The sequence below is a fragment of the Dama dama genome, chromosome 20, assembly GCF_033118175.1.
Source record: "Dama dama isolate Ldn47 chromosome 20, ASM3311817v1, whole genome shotgun sequence".
Classification (NCBI taxonomy): domain Eukaryota; kingdom Metazoa; phylum Chordata; class Mammalia; order Artiodactyla; family Cervidae; genus Dama; species Dama dama.
In genome coordinates, this window is record NC_083700.1 from 32,771,787 (window position 1) to 32,787,844 (window position 16,058).

Below are 16,058 nucleotides of genomic sequence, written 5' to 3' on the forward strand. Positions count from 1 at the left end.
TCTATGGGGTCACACAGAGTCGGACACGACTGACGAGACTTAGCAGCAACAGAAGCACACGCTAGTAAAGTAATGCTCAAAATTCTCCAAGCCAGGCTTCAGCAATACGTGAACCATGAACTTCCAGATATTCAAGCTGATTTTAGAAAAGGCAGAGGAACCAGAGATCAAATTGCAAACATCCTCTGGATCATCGAAAAAGCAAGAGAGTTCCAGAAAAACATCTATTTCTGCTTTATTGACTATGCCAAAGCCTTTGACTCTGTGGATCACAATAAACTGTGGAAAATTCTGGAAGAGATGGGAATACCAGACCACCTGACCTGCCTCTTAAGAAACCTATATGCAGGTCAGGAAGCAACAGTTAGAACTGGACATGGAACAACAGACTGGTTCCAAATAGGAAAAAGAGTACGTCAAGGCTGTCTATTATCATCCTGCTGATTTAACTTATATGCAGAGCACATCATGAGAAACGCTGGGCTGGAAGAAGCACAAGCTGGAATCAAGATTGCTGAGGAAAATATCAATAAGCTCAGATATGCAGATGACACCACCCTTATGGCAGAAAGTGAAGAGGAACTAAAGAGCCTCTTGATGAAAGTGAAAGAGGAGGGTGAAAAAGTTGGCTTAAAGCTCAACATTCAGAAAACTAAGATCATGGCATCTGGTCCCATCACCTCATGGGAAATAGATGGGGAAACAGTGGAAACAGTGTCAGACTTTATTTTTTTGGGCTCCAAAGTCAGTGTAGATGGTGATTACAGCTATGAAATTAAAAGACACTTACTCCTTGGAAGGAAAGCTATAACCAACCTAGATAGCATATTAAAAAGCAGAGACATTACTTTGCCAACAAAGGTCCATCTAGTCAAGGCGATGGTTTTTCCAGTGGTCATGTATGGATGTGAGAGTCAAACTGTGAAGAAAGCTGAGCGCCGAAAAATTGATGCTTTTGAAGTGTGGTGTTGGAGAAGACTCTTGAGAGTCCCTTGAACTGCAAGGAGATCCAACCAGTCCACCCTAAAGGAAATCAGTCCTGGGTGTTCATTGGAAGGACAGATGTTGAAGCTGAAACTGCAATACTTTGGCCACCTTGCGAAGAGTTGACTCCTTGGAAAAGACCCTGATGCTGGGAGAGATTGGGGGAAGGAAGAGAAGGGGACGACAGAGGGTGAGATGGCTGGATGGCATCTCCGACTCAATGGACAAGGGTTTGAGTAGACTCCGGCGATTGGTGATGGACAGGGAGGCCTGGTATTCATGGGGTCGCAAAGAGTCAGACATGACTAAGCGACTGAACTGAACTGAGCATGATCCCATCCATCAGAACTAGGCCCAGTTTCCCCCACAGTCTCTCCTATCAGGAAGCTTCCATAAGCCTCTTATCATTATCCCTCAGAGGGAAGACAGAATAAAAACCACAATCACAGAAAACTGACCAAACTGATCTCATTGACCACAGCCTTGTCTAACTCAATGAAACTATGAGCCATGCTGTGTAAGGCCACCAAAGACAGACGGGTTATGGCGGAGAGTTCTGAAAAAAAGTGGTGGTCCACTGGAGAAGGCAATGGCAAACCACTTCAGTATTCTTGCGTTGAGAACCCCATGAACAATATGAAAAGGCAAAAAGATAGGACACTGAAAGATGAACTCCCAAGTCAGTAGGTGCCCAATATGCTACTGGAGAAGAGTGGAGAAACAACTCCAGAAAGAAAGAAGAGATGGAGCCAAAGCCAAAACAACAGCCAGTTGTGAATGTGACTGGTGATGGAAGGAAAGTCCGATGCTGTAAAGAACAATATTGCATAGGAACCTGGAATATTGGGTCCATGAACCAAGGCAAATTAGAAGTGGTCAAACAGGAGATGGCAAGCGTGAACATTGACATTTTAGGAATCAGTGAACTAAAATGGACTGGAACAGGTGAATTTAACTCAGATGACCATTATATCTACTACTGTGGGCAAGAATTCTTTAGAAGAAATGGAGGAGCCCTCATAGTCAACAGAAGAGTCTGAAATGCAGTACTTGGCTACAGTCTCAAAAACAACAAAATGATCTCTGTTTTCAAGGCAAGGCATTCAATACCACAGTAATCCAACTCTATGCCCCAACCAGTAATGCTGAAGAAGCTGAAGTTGAAGGGTTGTATGAACACCTACAAGACCCTCTAGAACTAACACCCAAAAAAAAGATGTCTTTTTCATCATAGGGGACTGGAATGCAAAAGTAAGAAGTCAAGAGATATCTGGAGTAACAGGCAAATTTGGCCTTGGAGTACAAAATGAAGCAGGGCAAAGGCTAACAGAATTTTGCCAAGAGAACACACTGGTCATACTAAACACATGCTTCCAACAACAAAAGAGAAGACTATCACCAGATGGTCAATACTGAAATCAGATTGATTATATTCTTTGAAGAAAAAGATGGAGAAGCTCTATACAGTGAGCAAAATCAAGAGCAGGAGCTGACTGTGACTCAGATCATGAACTCCTTCTTATCAAATTCAGACTTAAATTGAAGAAAGTAGGGAAAACCACTAGACTATTCAGGTATGATCTAAATCAAATCCCCTACAATTATACAGTGGAACTGACAAATAGATTCAAGGGATTCAATCTGATAGAGTGCCTGAAGAACTATGGACAGAGGTTCATGACAATGTTCAGGAGGCAATGATCAAGACCATTCCCAAGAAAAAGTAATGAAAAACGGAAAATGGTTGTCTGAGCTGGCCTTACAAATAACTGAGAAAAGAAGAGAAGCTAAAGGCAAAGGAGAAAAGGAGAGATATACCCATTTGAATGCAGAGTTCCAAAGAATAGCAGGGAGAGATAAGAAAGCCTTTCTAAGTGATCAATGCAAAGAAATAGAAGAAAACAATAGAATGAGAAAGACTAGAGATCTCTTCAAAAAAGTTAGAGATACCAAGGGAACATTTCATGCAAACATGGGCTCGGTAGAAGACAGAAATGGTATGGACCTAACAGAAGCAGAAGATATTAAGAAGAGGTGGCAAGAATACACAGAAGAACTATACAAAAAAAGATCTTCATGACCCAGATACCTACAATGGTGTGATCACTCACCTAGAGCCAGACATCCTAGAAAGCAAAGTCAAGTGGGCCTTAGGAAGCATCGCTGTGAACAAAGCTTAGTGGAGGTGATAGAATTCCGGTTGAGCTATTTCAAATACTAAAATGAGGCTGTGAAACAGCTGCACTCAATATGCCAGCAAATTTGGAAAACTCAGCAGCGGCCACAGGACTGGAAAAAGTCAGTTTTAATTCCAATCCCAAAGAAAGGCAATGCCAACGAATGTTCAAACTATCACACAATTTCACTCATGTCACACTCTAACAAAGTAATGCTCAAAATTCTCCAAGCAAGTCTTCAACAGTACGTGTACCGAGAACATCCAGATACTCAAGCTGGATTTAGAAAAGGCAGAAGAACCAGAGATCAAATTGCCAACATCCGCTAGATCATCAAAAAAAAAAAAACAAGAGAGTTCCAGAAAAACATCTACTTCTGCTTTATTGCTTATGCCAAAGCCTTTGACTGTGTAGATTACAACAAACTGAAAAATTCTTCAAGAGATGGGTATACCAGACCACCTGAATTGCTTCCCGAGAAATCTGTGTGCAGGTCAAGAAGCAACAGTAAGAACTGGACATGGAACAACAGACTGGTTCCAAATTGGGAAATGAGTACGTCAAGCCTGTATATTGTCACCCTGCTTATTTAACTTATATGCAGAGTACATCATGTGAAATGCCAGGCTGGATGAAGTGCAAACTGATATTAAGATTGCTGGGAGAAATATCAATAACCTCCGATACACAAATAACACCAGCCTTATGGCAGAAAGCAAAGAAGAACTAAAAGGCCTCTTGATGAAAGTAAAAAAGGAGAGTGAAAAAGCTGGCTTAAAAGTCACCATTCAAAAAACCAAGATCATGGCATCCGGTCCCTTTACTTCATGGCAATAGATGAGGAGCAATGGAAACAGTGAGAGACTTTATTTTTGGGGGCTCCAAAGTCACTGCAGATGGTGACTACAGCCATGAAATTAAAAGATGCTTGCTCCTCAGAAGAAAAGCTATGACCAATCTAGACAGCATATTAAAAAGCAGAAACATTACTTTGTCAACAGAGGTCCATCTTGTCAAAGCTATAATTTTTCCAGTAGTCATGTATGAATGTGAGAGTTGGACTATAAAGAAAGCTGAGTATCAAAGAATTGATGCTTTTGAATTGTGTTGTTGGAGAAGACTCTTGAGAGTCCCGTGGACTGCAAGGAGATCCAACCAGTTCATCCTAAAGGAGATCAGTCTTGGGTGTTCATTGTAAGGACTGATGCTGAAGCTGAAACTCCAATACTTTGGCCACCTGATGTGAAGAACTGACTCATTGGAAAAGACCCTGATGCTGGGAAAGATTGAAGGCAGGAAGAGAAGGGGACAACAAGAGAGTGAGATGGTTGTATGGCATCACCCACTCTATGGACATGAGTTTGAGCAAGCTTTAGGAATTGGTGATGGACAGGGAAGCCCGGCGTGCTGCAGTCCATGGGGTCGTGAAAAATTGGATATGACTGAGCAACTGACTGAGCCAAATTTAAAAATTGAGATCACTCATATAAAACTTCTGAAGCTGAAACTGACTAGCTAGGGGTCTTAAAAATAAATGTTAATATGTACACAATACTATATATAAAATAGATAAATAACAAGGATCTACTGTATAGCATAGGGAACTCTGTTCAGTATCTTGTAATATGTGTAATGGAAAAGAATCTGAAAAAGAACATGTGTAAATATAAAAGTTTATATATATGTAAAACTGAATCAGTTTGCTGTCCATCTGGAGCTAATACAACTATGTTAGCCAATTATACTTTGATTAAAAATGATTGCATATAAAAATAAAATTGCAAAAAATATAAAAATTGTTAACAATAAAAAGTAAGATGGCAGGGCTTTTACATGGTGTTTTCTGCCTTTTTAAGCATTTTAAAATCTGTCATCTTACTGAGTCTTTAAAACAACTTTCCTCTGAGGGTGAACAGGAAAGGTATATCACACCATCTCACAGACCACTTAACTAAGGCAGAGATGCATCTGATAACTTGACTCTGGAAATACAGGGACTTCATGAAGATCATGGCAGAATCTAAACCTGAAGCCAGGATTCTTGATCCTCCTGGATGGTTCATTTCCCCTTGGGTGAAATTACTACTCAGGGAAACAGCTCCAAGTGTTTAAGCCAGGATTCTTGATCCTCCTGGATGGTTCATTTCTCCTTGGGTGAAATTACTACTCAGAGAAACAGCTTCAAGTGTTTAACACTATTTAATAGTCATATACTAGTATGTTAAATAGACATATACTATTATCCTTTCTGTTTCAGTCTCCAAATGAGTAAAATTGGAGTAATGATAGTACTGAATACATAGGGTTATAGTGAGAGATAATGAGTGAACTTAACTATTTAAGAATTACTCAGAGCAGTGCTTGAAACATGACAAGTGCTGAGTAAGCATTGTGTGCATGCTTGCTAAGTCGCTTCGGTTGTGTCTGGCTCTTTGTGACTCTACAAACTTATAGCCCATCAGGCTACTCTGTCCATGGAATTCCCCAGGCAAGAATATTGGTTGGGTTGCCATTTCCTTCTCCAGGTGATCTTCCCTACCCAGGAATTGAACCCACGTCTCTTATGTATCCTGCATTGCAGGCAGATTCTTTACCACCTAGACAGCAGGGAAGAGTTCATTTAAATCAGAGTTTTCCAGCTTTGAGTTTTCATTTTAGCAAAAAGCACAGACACGGAACAACAGACTGGTTCCAGTTAGGAAAAGGAGTATGTCAAGCCTGTATATTGTCACCCTGCTTATTTAACTTATATGCAGAGTACATCATGAGAAACGCTGGGCTGGAGGAAGCACAAGCTGGAATCAAGATTGCTGGGGGAAATATCAATAACCTCAGATATGCAGATGACACCACCCTTATGGCAGGAAGTGAAGAAGAACTAAAGAGCCTCTTGATGAAAGTGAAAGAGGAGAGTGAAAATGGCTTAAGGTTCAGCATTCAGAAAACTAAGATCATGGCATCTGGTCCCATCACTTTGAAAGGTTGTTGCTAAACGATAAGACGCCAGGATTCTTGGCCTCTGAAGGAGACGAATTCAATCCAGGGCCAGAGACGAGGCTGGATTGCTCAGAGCTTTTGTGTAATAAAGTTTTATTAAGGTATAAAGGAGATAGAGAAAGCTTCTGACATAGGCATCAGAAGGGGGCACAAAGAGTACCCCCCCCCCCCCTCGCTAGTCTTCAGCCGGATGTTATATAGTCACTAGCAGTATGTTAATGAAAAGACAGGAATGTCTTAAAACTCAGAATGGCACCAGGCCCCTCATCCATAAGCTGCATTTTGTGATCATCTTGGCACCAGACTGCCGGGGTCCAGCCTCGGCAGGATCCAGGGGGTACCCTCGGGATGAACGGCGTCAGCGAGAGAAGACAAGTGAGGCCAGCCTTGATAGGGCCAAGTCTGCAAGGGAGAGTGAGAAAGAGAGAGAGAGTGACCAGGCAGGGGTGTTTGCAGGATCTGGCAGAGTCTGGCAATGCTTTATTTTTTACTGTCTCTTTTATACCCTAAATTAGTACATTTCTAAGGGGAAGATAGTTTAACATTACATCAGCTTGTCCTGCACAAAACCAGGGTGTTTTCTGCATACTTCTTTGTTTATGAGGTATCTTCTGGCCTTGGGGCCTATTAACATTTTATGCAAGTCAGGTGAATGTAAACCTATTTTCTGTTTCTATGGTGACCTGAACTGAAAGGTAGCAGTCTCGTAGGGAAACAGTACAGAGTGGAAGTATAATCTTGTTAATACAAAAATTAATCCTTCTGCAGAAGTTGTCAGTTGCATTTATCTAAGAAGTTTACCCCACACTGACTCTGTGACTTTGGTGAGGCAGCTTCTGCCTAGCACTCCTGGCTGACAATTAACAACCATCTCATTGTTACCACACTAGGGCTAAGCTCTTATTTTTCTAGATCTTTAACTATACTAACAATGGTTTCTATAACACAACCTTAGCACATTAAAAGCAAAAACACAGCAAGCAAAACACAACAAGCAAACATCAACCCAATAACCACCTTTAGAATAAATTTTCTTATGTTTTCTAATAGGACTCCTTCACCCCTCAAAAAGGCTCTGTCTATTAGGGCCTTTATATGATCAGATTCTTTATGCTATTTTATGATTAGGGTATTATAAGCAATCATGTGTATTAGTACCAAGGGCATAAACGCATTTGCCAAATAAACTAAAATACCAGCAAAGGAGTTTAAATGAAAACACTCCTTTCACCCTGGATAATCTCATAAAATACCACCACCCAGGAAACTTATTGATTAAAGTTCTAAATTGATTCTTATTTGGGAAGAGATCGGGGAAGGCCTTCTGCCTGTGTCACAGAAATTAGGGAGTAGTCTATTAAAGCAAGCATCAGAAAGACAGATATCATCTTTAAGGTGAGTGCTGAGGGCAGCTTTTCGGAATCCCTGAAAACCTGATCTGCCTTGCCTGTCAAGTTTTCTCCCTCATGATCTTGTCATGGGTGGGATCTCTTGTGTGGCTCCCAGCACCAGATGATTCATGCCAGGCCACAAAATGATTGACTTGAATCTTGTAGAAGGGCAGATTACCATACAAATAGTTTCATTTACATAGACTAGGGGAACAATATCTGAGTATAACATACTGGTTTGTCAAGTAGGTTCTAAGCCATTTTGTGGAACTGCCTTGAAGACAGAGTCTGGGGTAAATGCATAGCACATTAACATAGCTTAAGACAAACATTTCCATAAGAAAAATGTATTGGTTAACTCAAGGTTTGAGAATAGTTAGCTTCAGGTGAAACCAGGTGTCATTATGGCAACACAGTATTTTAAGAGAAACCTCTTTTTAAATTTGTAGAGAGAAGGAAAAAAAAAATCGCTAGTTGCTCCTGCCACTTAAGAGAGATAAAAATGTCTGACACTTGGCAGTCTATTTCCTCCATTTGGAGACCCCTGGCCTTCCTGCATGTTACCCTCTCAACTTCATGGCAAATAGATGGGGAAACAGTGGAAACAATGGCTGACTTTACTTTTTGGGGCTCCAGAATCACTGCAGATGGTGACTGCAGCCATGAAATTAAAAGACATTTGGAAGGAAAGCTATGACCAACCTAGACAGCATATTAAAAAGCAGAGACATTATTTTGCTAACAAAGGTACGTCTAGTCAAGGCTATGGTTTTTCCAGTGGTCATGTATGAATGTGAGAGTTGGACCATAAAGAAAGCTGAGTGCTGAAGAACTGATGCTTTTGAAGTGTGGTGTTGGAGAAGACTCTTGAGAGTCCCTTGGACTGTAAGGAGATCCAACCAGTCCATCCTAAAGTAGATCAGTCCTGGTGTTCATTGGAAGGACAGATGTTGAAGCTGAAACTCCAATACTTTGGCCACCTGATGCAAAGAACTGACTCATTTGCAAAGACCCTGAAGCTGGGAAAGATTGAGGGCGGGAGGAGAAGCGGATGACAGAGGATGAGGTGGTTGGATGGCATCACTGACTCAATGGACATGGGTTTGCTTAGACTCCAGGAGTTGGTGATGGACAGGGAGGCCTGGTGTGCTGCAGTTCATGGGCTCGCAAAGAGTCAGACACGATTGAGCGACTGAACTGAACTGAACTGATTTACAAGGTTTTTAATTCTCTCCCGGAAGAACAGAGGTACCTCTAAGAGATACCATCAGCCCTGAATTGCCTGTAAGTTACAGGTTTGCTGCAATACACAAGGATCTCATGCAGATCCTCCCCTTCCCTCTTCAGATTTAAACAGAAAAGTTATTTGGAAATCTGTGGTTTCTTAAGCAATCTGCAACTCCCCAGAGAGCTTTCTCTGTGAGAGTTTCTCACACTCTTCCTCTGGGTAATAGGTTCTGCCCACCAACTGACCTACTACTTCACCAACTAGGTCAAGTACCAGCCAAGTCTGGGACACTTCAAGCCTGGAATCATCTCTCTCTTCATACTCATCTGATCTATGCATTTGCTGGAACGTGGGAAATGAGATCACACCATCAAAAGAAAGGATGAGACTCTACCAAGCTCTCATTGGCCTGAAAGACACATAAATGATGAAAGGACTGTGAATCAAAATCTTTTTACCTTCAAGAACAAGGTTGGACAAAATCTTCCACAGCAGCCCCCAGGCAGAAATTCCAAACAGGCCAACAAGAAGCACACAGATTCTTAATATTTCCAGTACAGTGATGACTCTAACATAAGGGAAATTGCTGCCTCATAGGAAGAGGTTGTCAGCTGAAACATAGCTCCACAGCCAAGGGAAATTCAGGGAAGTCCAAGTTCCTGTGGACTCAGATGGAAACAATCTTCCACTCAGAATCCATCCAAAGCTGGCACTGATGAAGCACTCAGTGTCCTTAGTCATGGATTTCCCTCCAAGGGGAGTAATTAGAACAGTAGAGATATTGAAACATAGCAACTTGAGGTCAGCTACTCCAACCACTCTCACAATTCAGGAAATAAGGATGAGAATAAAGAAAATCAGCATGAGAGGCTGTGTGAGACTCCTGGTTTCCCAGTCCCTCCAACAACTGGTGTTGAAATGATCAGTCAATCTTTCTTTCCATTTGTTATGATGGAACTATTTGCTTCTTTTCCCCCAGAAATAGACAAATGGAAACTCTCCTAGCTCTTGGCAACTGGGACTTTGGAACTTTTCCATTAAGTTTTCAAGATGACTTTCTACATTGATTTTACTACAAGGTATTGGGATCACTGAAGTCTTACCATGCCTTCTTTGGGTCTCTCTTAGTTTTGCTGCCATGGTTTCCACTCCTGAGAATCACCTGACTTTTCTATTGCCTTGGTCACCAGATTCCTGTGCCAGTATGTGTCTGATGGGCTGGACTTGAGAAGCACCTGGCTCTTGTCAGAGTACTCCTTAGAATAATCATCTCTTCACTATCCTGATGCAGGTGAAGTATATTCCATATTATTTTGACTGGAAAGCACACAATCATTTACCTATGAAAGATCACTGAGACCATATGGAAAGCCTAAATCTCTACAATCTCAGTTGAAGATGAAGGATCTGGAGGCTCCATCCCAATGGGGATGCTGAAGAATGAAGGATAGTAATGCAAGTCAGCTTAGAGCTGACATTTATAGAATTTCTTCTACTCATGCATAGGGAATGTGTGAAAGTTTTGAACAGAAGGCCAGGCAGATCAACAAGCCCAAAGTGATGGTAGTTGCTGACATCCCCAACATCCAGTCTGGCTATGAGATTCCCTGACCTGTCCCAGTGAGTGATAACATGTGCTGTAATTCCTCTGTATGTCACTTGTATAAGAGACATTCATCCTGATACAAAGAGCTGACTCGTTGGAAAAGACCCTGATGCTGGAAATATTGAGGGTGGGAGGAGAAGGGGGCGACAGAGGATGAGATGGTTGGATGGCATCACCAACTCGATGGCCATGTGTTTAAGCAAAGTTGGGGAGATAGTGAAGGACAGGGAAGCCTGGTGTGCTGCAGTCCATGGGGTTGCAAAGAGTAGAACATGATTTAATGACTGAACAACAACAGGAGTGGAAAATGATAATCGGCAATGTTTCAAATCCTTTACCCTTCTCCAGGTACCTTCAGGACTACATCTGTGTCATGACTTATGACCTCCAGGATCCTGGAAGGGCTACATTAGAGAGCAGCTCTCTCTTCAAATACCAAAAGCAACACCAACAGCAATGTCAACCTCAGTGGCTGAGTCCCTGCATAGAACAAACTGTAGACCAGAGATGTTGTAAATTACATGGAGATTCAGGGACAAAAGGGATCATAAATTTAGTAATTTTCTTAAAGGGAAATTAAGTTGTTATAATTAGTTAACTAGTTCCTATTTACTAAAAATTCACCAACTAATTAATATTGCACTAACAATTTTATCAGATAGGAGACAAGATTAACAACCAGTGCTTTTTTTAAATAGAAGAAAATGAAGTACCATTACTTATTTAATCATAAATCAAAAAATGTTTCTCCCACCTTTTCCCTTTCTGTTCCCTTTCTTCATTGCCTATTTTCTACTATTCTAATTCTTATATATGTATGCCATACAGAATTTCAACCATTCACCAGTGGATCATACAAGAAAAATTATGAAAAAAAGCCTTAGTTCTTCTCTAATATATTTTTGATGAGAAGGGTATATCTAAAGCCTATGTATTGGTATGTTATTAAAAGAAGCTTGTTGAGATAGAAACATACTATTTCAAATGAGGGTGTATCAGTGATGCTCTAAAATACATTGCAATTAGGAACAACCATATGATAAAGTTTACTTAATATCTAATTACTGGGCCATCAACTGAGTAGAGCCTCTAGCTCAACTGCCTGCCTTTGTAGGATTATGCCAAGAACTTCTAGAAGGACAATGGGGCCACAGCTAAGAAGCTCATAGTTGGATTCCCAGCCCATCATCCTGAGGAACACTTGCAACCATGAAATTCATGCTCCTTCTGGCCCTGGCTCTCCTGGGACATACACCAGGCAGTCTGGATTCTGAGCCTACAGTGAAGTATGCTCCTGGAGACTCTAGAGAGAAGTGGGTAGGTGGCTTTTCCTTAGTCTGCAGATTTAACGATATAAATAATATTCAACACTTCTTGGTTCATTTAACTAGTGGTTGAAGCTACTAATGGATACTTATGGTTATTTTGAAGGGAGGCTAGATAAGCACTCATATTTGCTACTTTAGTTGGACCTCTGCTCTTTTAGGCTGGATTCCAAACACAGAGAAAGCATGGGAAAAAAGATATCATCAGTAAGACTATACCAATTTATAGATACTTCTAAGTGACTGCCAAGGTATTTTTGATTTGAGAGCTTTTCCTCAAAGTGGAAAAAAAAAGCAACCCAAATGTGAGAAAGAATCAAAATCCTGGATTAAACTTTACTATTTTTTCCTATTTCTGAAAAAAGAAAAAATGCCATTGAGATTTTGATAGGAATTGCGTCGAATCTATAGGTTGCTTTAGATAGTGTAGACATTTTAATACTACTAATTCTTTCAGTTTATGGACACAGATGTCTGTTTATTTGTGCCTTCTTTAATTTCTTTCAGCAATGTTTTGTAATTTTCAGTGTATGAGTCTTTGACCTTCTTGATTAAGTTTATTCCAAAAAATTTTATTCTTTTTGGTGCTATTGTATTGAGATATGTTTCTTAATTTACTTTTCATGTTTATTGTTCATGTATAGAAATATAACTGATTTTTTGTATATTGATTTTTATCCTGCTACATTGTTGAACTGGTTTATTAGTGCTCTTTGTGTGTGTGTGTGTTATATTGGGTTCCCTTGTATAAAACTGTCATCTGCAAGCAAATACTTTTAGTTCCTTCTTTCTAATTTGAATGCCTTTTATTCCTTTTTCTTTTTCTTTTAATTGAGATATTATCAACATGTAACACTGTGTAAGATTAGGGACCAAAGAAGGAGAGACATGTGCAGTGGAGAACTAGGAGAGTCAGATGTCTGGAAGACCAAGGAAGCAAAGGTTTCTGGAGGAGAAGGTGATCAGCTGTGTTAAATACTACTAATAAGTCAAGTAAGATGAGGTCTGAGAATTGATCATTAGATTTAACAACATGTAACTCATCAACAAGAGTCAGTTTATTACATGGCTTTGTGGCAAAAACCTGACTAGGTCTAAGAGAGAATGAAAGGAAAAGACTAGAAAAAAGAAAACACAAGCCTATCTAAGTGTACCTTAAAGAGAAGAAGTTAGGAGTAAAAGAGTATGCAAACTAGAAGCTGGACTTATGATTTACCTCAATTTTAGACATATGGAATATAAAAATATAACATTCTTTGATATCTCTCACCTCCTGATTTTTATGTTATTATTTTCATTCAGTCAATATTTTTAATATTACATTTTTATAGTAGAGCTAAAGCTATATTTGAATTAATGTGATCTTCATCACCAGTACTTATACTACAGCTTCTCTGATACTGAATTCTTTCTTTGTTTTGTTTTTGTTAGCCAAGAAGGGCTTATGTTGTTATGGTCTTTTTCTTGCATGTATGAAAAAGCCTGACTTTTGGTTATTAGCCTGACACTTTGTCATTAGTTTGCTGAACATAAAAGTCATGGCTCACTTTTATTCCAGTTTTTTTCGCACAGATTTTGTATTTCTTCTTTTTTCCCCCTCTGGTATTACATATTGAACAATTTCTTTGACTTTTTTTTTTTTTTTTTCATTTACTTTTTGTTGTTGTTGGCTGGTTTTGCAGTTGAATAGTTTTTTTAAGTAGTGCTATGGCTACTACAGTCCTTGAGTTCTTTCATATTTGAGAACATCTGTTTGTTCCCTTTATATTTGAAAACTTTCTGGCATCCAACAGGACAGGATGATGCTTTCTTTTCCTCAGAATTATTCTCCCTGCTTTGCCCTTTAACTTCAGCAACTGTGGCAACAACCAGTTCTTCATAAGCTCACTTACCTTCATGAAGACCTGTGTATAGCACTTCTTTCTTCCCATCCTGGGGCTTCTCAGATACAGACTTATACTGAAACATGGGCAACCTAGACTTCAGAGAAGTTAATGTCATCCCTGGGGATCAGGGGACCATGTAGTCTCCACCTTTCTTCCCTGGATAGTCTAAAAACACATTCCATAGGACTTTTAAGAGAGTCCCAAGGGATTGAACATCCAGCTGTCCCTATTAGTGGCCAACTTGAACATATATTTTTGTACTGACTCTCTTTCTTCCTGTAACACTTCTCCATCTTTTCCTCCTGCTCGTTAAATGCCACTTCAAAATAACTTATTCTCATATGAGCTGCTTCCAGGTAAACTTAGTTTTAGATATTATGTATTGCTCCATTGTGTTCTGGCACTGAATATAGTTGTGAGGATGTTTGAGGACAATGGGTACTCACTATGCCTTTATTAATCCATATCTTTTAAATTATTTAATACCCTTTTCCTTCTGGTGCCTGAGGAGTTAATTATTATTCCTTGAAGTTCCATAACTTAACTAGGACATGCTCTGATTATGATGGTTGTCAATTCCTCCTAGAAGACAGTTGAAAGGAAAGGGTTAATTTAACCAATACCCTGGAGGCTGGCTTCCTGGAAAGAAATTTGGCCTGCTGCCTCTGAAAACCAGATGTAACCTAGTGTTTGACACAATCTTTCCTGGCAAAGAAGTGACATGGTAGAGCAGGAAGTCAGCCAAGTTTCCACCAAGTAGCAACGCTGTTATATCACACCAAGGGAAGTCCAAGTATTCTCTCGATCAAGCAATGCTGAGATAGTGGGTAGAGCTGAAAGCCAAGGTTTTGCAACACCATTCTGCTATTAGGTTCTATACCCTAATCTCACTAGGAACACTTTGGTTTTTAAAAACTAAGAAGTTTAAAAACCCCAGCATCCAAAGTCCAGGGTCTCCCTCTTAGACCTGGATTTGCTCTCTGCTAGATTGTTGTGTGCTGCCTAGAACAAGATGGTTACAGGAGGATCAGTCACCTGCTATTGCTTTAATCTCTGGGTTTTCTGCCAATGAAAATCAATTCTGGAAAGCCTAGTTTACATGCTGCTTGATCAATCACCCTTAATGGCTTGACAGCTGGTACAGAGATCTGGGTTTCTGCCTTGTGGCATCCAGCATGGCCTTCTAGAAGTGAACCAAGGGACCTGGGACTAAAAACATCTGTCTGGAGTACTGTGGCATATCACAGTCAAAGCTGTTGTGGCAGTCATGAAGTCTAGTGTCCCAAATTCCTGAGAATCCAGAGAGATGAAAAGAGACTGGGTGGTTAAGATCACCCAGCCTCATATTTGATGGCTGTTATTCGTGATCTTGGAGGAAGTTGCTCAAAAGAGGACTGAGGGAACCCTAAATTAGCATCTCTGATGAAATCACAACTTGAAAACTGTGGTTAAATGTGAAGTGATTTCTTATATGGTCATATGCCATATAAGGTAGGTGCAAACATATAGGCAACTCCTCTGACTCTTTTCCTGTGACAAGTAAGGTCAATTCAAAATGGCATGGATAATTAGCATACCAGGGTGCTACACACCCCAGTAAAGTTGGGGCAGAGGAGGGGACAGAACTGCAGTATGTGATATGTGATTAGTTTACCACAGCAATTTAAGGAGATAATCACAAGTAGACTGACTGAACAGCAGAACTTCTGGGTAGATTCCTATTGATGTCACATCTCAGAAGTCTATGTGACTATGGCTGTTAAATAAAGGGCTCAAACATGATGAAATTGATAATGGTAGTTATCCTTGTTTATGTGAAAAAATAGCAACATGTTGCCAAAGGGATGAGTGCAACTGGACTAATCACTTAGTGAGTAAAGTGAAAGTCACTCAGTCATGTCCAACTCTTTGCAGCCCCATGGACTGTAGCCAGCAGGCTCCTCTGACTGTGGAATTCTCCAGGCAAGAATACTGGAATGGGTAACCATTCCCTTATCCAAGGGATCTTCCTGACCCAGTGATTGAACCTGGGTCTCCTGCATTGCTGGCAGATTCTTTACCATCTAAACCACCAAGAAAGCCCCTTAGGGAGTTAGGTGGAGAAAAAAATAAGGGACAGCAAATCCAGAATACAGTAGTCTGTTTGTCTGTGTTTCTCTTTCCATTTCCATGATGGTCAAGCTTGGTCTAAAGTTATTAAGTGGGAAATTCCAGAAATAATTCATAAGTTGTAAATTGTGCACCATTCTTCTTTGAAGAATGAACTCTTGTGTCATACCTCTTTGTCCTACTCAGGATCCCCAATATCGACACTGTCTTCTGCTGACATCCAAACATGGACATTGTCACAGCTTTGGACTCAGGATCACCCCAAGTGGATGATCCTCCCTCTGATCTATCATCAGAAGGTCAAAAGTAGTCTAATGCTATTTCATTCATCACACTTTAGCTCATCATGTAGGCA

General features: G+C 40.3%; 1 protein-coding gene across 1 annotated transcript in view; it reads left to right on the plus strand.

The window, feature by feature from the left end:
• Window positions 1-11,589: 11,589 nt before the first annotated feature.
• The window catches only part of LOC133040200 (acidic mammalian chitinase-like), a 28,814-nt gene continuing 24,345 nt past the window's right edge, over window positions 11,590-16,058 (plus strand). Inside the window, exon 1 of the mRNA XM_061119952.1 lies at window positions 11,590-11,700. The gene's annotated coding sequence lies outside the window, so the exon portion shown is untranslated. The remainder of the gene's footprint in view (window positions 11,701-16,058) is intronic.